We start from the raw sequence: 4315 nt of genomic DNA on the forward strand, positions 1-4315 counted from the left end.
TATTCTGCAACAACAACTTTACTACCAACTATCACATACATGCACCTATTTCTCGCTTTTACACACTTGAAATCAAATTCACCTCAAAAATCGACATATTTAATATAAGTTTGCCTGTGTTGTGTTCAAAAGATACCTGAATGACATTTTTATGTAGCATATTTAAAGAGCGATTGTGTATATTTGTTATTTTCTTGTAGATATGTTGTGAACTTTAAAAAAATATATATTTTTGTGTTGATGTTTAAAAATAAAAAACCTTCTGTTGTCACTGTATTATGCAGTAAATTATGTAACATGTAAAAGCTCATCAGGGCGTTTAAATTAATAAATAAAGCAGATAATATGCATGTGAAGTCGGGCTTCCAGCGACGAAATGTTTTTAAAACATGAGAAAAAAAGAAACATTGTGTCGTTAATGTTTTCACAAACATTTGTTTCAATGTTTGTCGTAATATTATCTCTTAAAATCTACCATATTAAAAACTTCCTTTAGGTAAGTTACAGGTAAACGCAAATATTTTCAGTTCGGTAGTACCAAGTAAATCGGATTTTAGCGTTGTGATTTAAACGTCATCCATAACAACACAAGCATCATTTTTCGCTTTCTGTGGTGGTAGTAACCCGAGAATGTTTATCTTTCTTGAAAAAAAAGTATTATTCCTTGTTAGGTTTGTACTCAGTGCGAAACCCTTTGTTAGGAACATTTTTTACTTCCTCACTCAATAAAATTTCGTCCACAAAGCAAAGATTTTAAAATAAAAAACATTTTGTTTTTTTAATGTGAAAAATGAAAGTATTCTCTGTGACTTATGTGTGATGTTTGAGGACTTTAAGTTTTTCGGGGCAGTTTTCATCAGTCCGCTCCTGATTGTTTGCTACAGATGATCGGTTACATTTATATAACCTTATGGTAAATACCACTAACCGATCAATAGTCTGCCAGACACATATGAGATATTGTGCTTTCTTATCCAATTGGGATCTTGCCTGGTCGGGTGACGCACGAGATAACTACTTATCAATCTGCCAACGGGAGAAACCCATCATTGCCAACGTCTCTTAAGATTCCCCATGGATAGGATTGGGTCGATAAAAGGTTTCATAGTAAAATCATTAACTCCGGTCCTTCCACCATCATCAAATTAAAATAATGAATTAAATAAAATGGACAACGGTTTTAAAATGTTAGCGTAAATAATATTGTAAGAAAAACATCATGTCTGAACCCAGCAAAACTATTGCGTACCTATTATAAGGGAAAAAGTTATTTAAAAAAAAGATAATTTTTCGATACAGTGCCTCCTTCACCACCTCGTTCCCTTCTAATTCACAAAATACCCTGACTTGGGAAGTCACCGGATCTGGAAATTTTAAGATAATGTTAGTTTTAATGAAGTAGTGGGAAATTAAGTAGAAGTTTGGGATATACATTGTCACTAAACTACTATAATTTCTCAACTGTACCCACTTCAATCAGTGGTGAGAACTTGAGAACCTTTTTGTTTTATGGAATATGCAATAAAAAATTACTAATTTATTTTATGTCAGTCTAAAGATGCTCGCAGCAGGGTAAAGCCGGTTTGGGTTGGCCAAAAAAAAACTTGGAACAAATTTATAAAGTTCATTTAACAAAATTCTCACTGTTTCGTCGTTATAAAAAACACTGAAGTGAAATAATATCAAAAATAGAATTATTCTTCAGACAAAATAAATGGTTTCATTTTCGCATTTTAGATACAATATAAAATAATATTTTCCCATCCGTAGAAATTTGAATGTAAACTAATTTTCCATTTAGCTCAATAGCTCAGCGTTCTGTCTCATTTACACTCGCTTGACCTCGTAGATCTCCATCCCATTTGAATTTCGTATTCACAGTTTTGTGTTGGAAAAGTTAAGTCTCGATTAGGAAAATATTTGGATCACTAAACACGCCCACAGGGCACTTCCTGTGTTTTGCTTTATTCTATTCATATACATATTGATATATAATAAAATAAAAACTTCGACTTAAGTAATGCCATTAGCACGTGATATTTACGTGAAGTACGCTGAGCCTGATCGTTATGAATAAGTTGTTGTCAGAGCTTTTAGGTGACTTCTCTCTTCTACATTATTACCACCTGTTGATGGCAATAAAGTGATGATCGTCCTCTTGATCCTCGTGAACAAGATTGATGATGTATTAATCCAATATAGCTACTAACCCCCGAAACCGACCGTCAATATTTTACGTGGTGTCAAATAAAATATCAACTGCAATGCAGCAGCGGTGAAGAGATTTATCCTTTTTTGGGATTGCCTTGATTTGATGATGATTTTTTATGTAAATGTAATAAAATGTACGATTTTTCCAATGAATAATTCTACAACCAACCTTTATCTTAATCCCAACCCATCGCTTTAAATCTCGGGAGCGATTTGTTTTTCTATGTGCCGCATCATGGAACTATGATTACTCTTAGTGCGGGATTTCTAGACATTTTTTCTTCCAACCACATTCTTCATTGCTTTTTTAATGCATTCCTTTCTTATCTTAATGCATGAAAACAAAAACTCTGTTCACGGTTACAACGAAATTAACCAACTTCCCGATATACGATCGAGTTAAACTCGGCACTTAAACTCGATGACAATGCGTTCTATAACTTTTGGTGGCACTCATGCACACATACCACACACGCACACACACGTATTTTTTGTGAAATTCGATGACTATATATTGTAGATCTTCTTCGATAGTTGTTAAATTACTTCTTGGCGTCATTTTGATTATATATAAATTAAATACTTTGTTTACACCATTTTTAATCAATAACAATCAACATATTTCAAAGCCAATGGATTCTTCGTCAGGATAATGAATATTATCCATTAATTAAATATGAATTACTTTTCATTTTCCTGACAAAGAAGCCATTGGCTTTGAAACATGTACATTATTATTGATTAAAAGTAGCGTTAACTAAGTATTTCATTTATATTTTAGAATTTACGGCGGTTAATATATGAAATAAATATCGGTACTATTCAATTATGATTGGGCTTAGGTGTTAACGGTGTACACTGTAGTCCTTAGGGAGGAAGGTTCAATCCTCGGACAAACCACAATATTATTTATTTAAAATTGGCTATTAACGGATGAATAGAAATGGCGCAAATAGGTGGAAAATTGAAAATATATATATGGTAAAAAACACTTTCGGTTGATTTTTTTATTTTTATTTTAATTTTAACATTCCTTAAGACAGAAAAGAAACCAAAAACTTTTTTAGCATTTTTTGTTCAAAAAAAATGTTTATAACATTTCACGAATGATTTTTTTACACTTGCCACATTAAAAAATTGCAATATTTTTTTAATTGAGTTTACAAAATCCTTGATCCTTGAAAATTTTCACAAATGCACGCTGACAAACAAGATTAGATAAATTTACCACGATACTAAACTAATTCCTTTAACTGTACGCACGATATATCCGGCTTCTACTGTGGCATACATTAGGCTATAAAAATAAGGAGGGGTCATTTAGATTTATGTGGTTAATCAGGTCACAAGGTCGTCCTCCGTGGCATAGCCATACAAACCTTGGATTTTTGCCCGTGGTTTAAAAATCAGAAAAACTGCAAACAAAAACTATGAAAATTCCATTACAATTAGAAATAAAACCGCTATTTTTCAACCCGTTCAAAAGATACTCCTTGTATAACTTTAGTATTATTATCCGAAGTCCAGTAACTAGATCTGAATAGGTGGGTTTTCTATATCTTTCTATCAGTTTTATACATTCTTCAATTAATTATCACCCCTTCATTTTCTTTCTTCCTGAAAAGTATTTAAATTTTTAAGGTCGAGAACGGATGATGGTACTTGTTTAGCTTTAATTAATTATTGAGCAACTAACAAAAAAAACAAATTTTGATCAACAAAAAGATTGTTCAATATGTGTCATCGTTTCAAAGTGAATGACCTTCCAAGCACATTAATTTTATTAGCACAAAGCTACCTACCTAAAACAGCTACAACGCACCAACAAAGTTCGTCCATTGTCCAAAGCGACTTTTCCAATATCTCGCCAAAGGCTCTTCCACAAAGGTTTGACATTCAATGTAACAAAGCCCATATAGGAATGGAAATATCACTACTCGTCTGCGAATAGTTCACAAAGCTCTAAGTTTGGTACACTGAGCCATCCCCATATTGTATACCCTTCGACTTACATGTAAGTATGTCTAGTTCCTAAATAAAGCCTTTACTTATTTTTGTTTCCGGCTATTTCGACCGGATTTATAGTTAAGCCATGTTTATTGCT

This window comes from Hesperophylax consimilis, chromosome 1 (assembly GCF_061612785.1).
Source record: "Hesperophylax consimilis isolate HC1 chromosome 1, BYU_Hcon_1.0, whole genome shotgun sequence".
In the NCBI taxonomy this organism is placed as follows: Eukaryota; Metazoa; Arthropoda; class Insecta; order Trichoptera; family Limnephilidae; genus Hesperophylax; species Hesperophylax consimilis.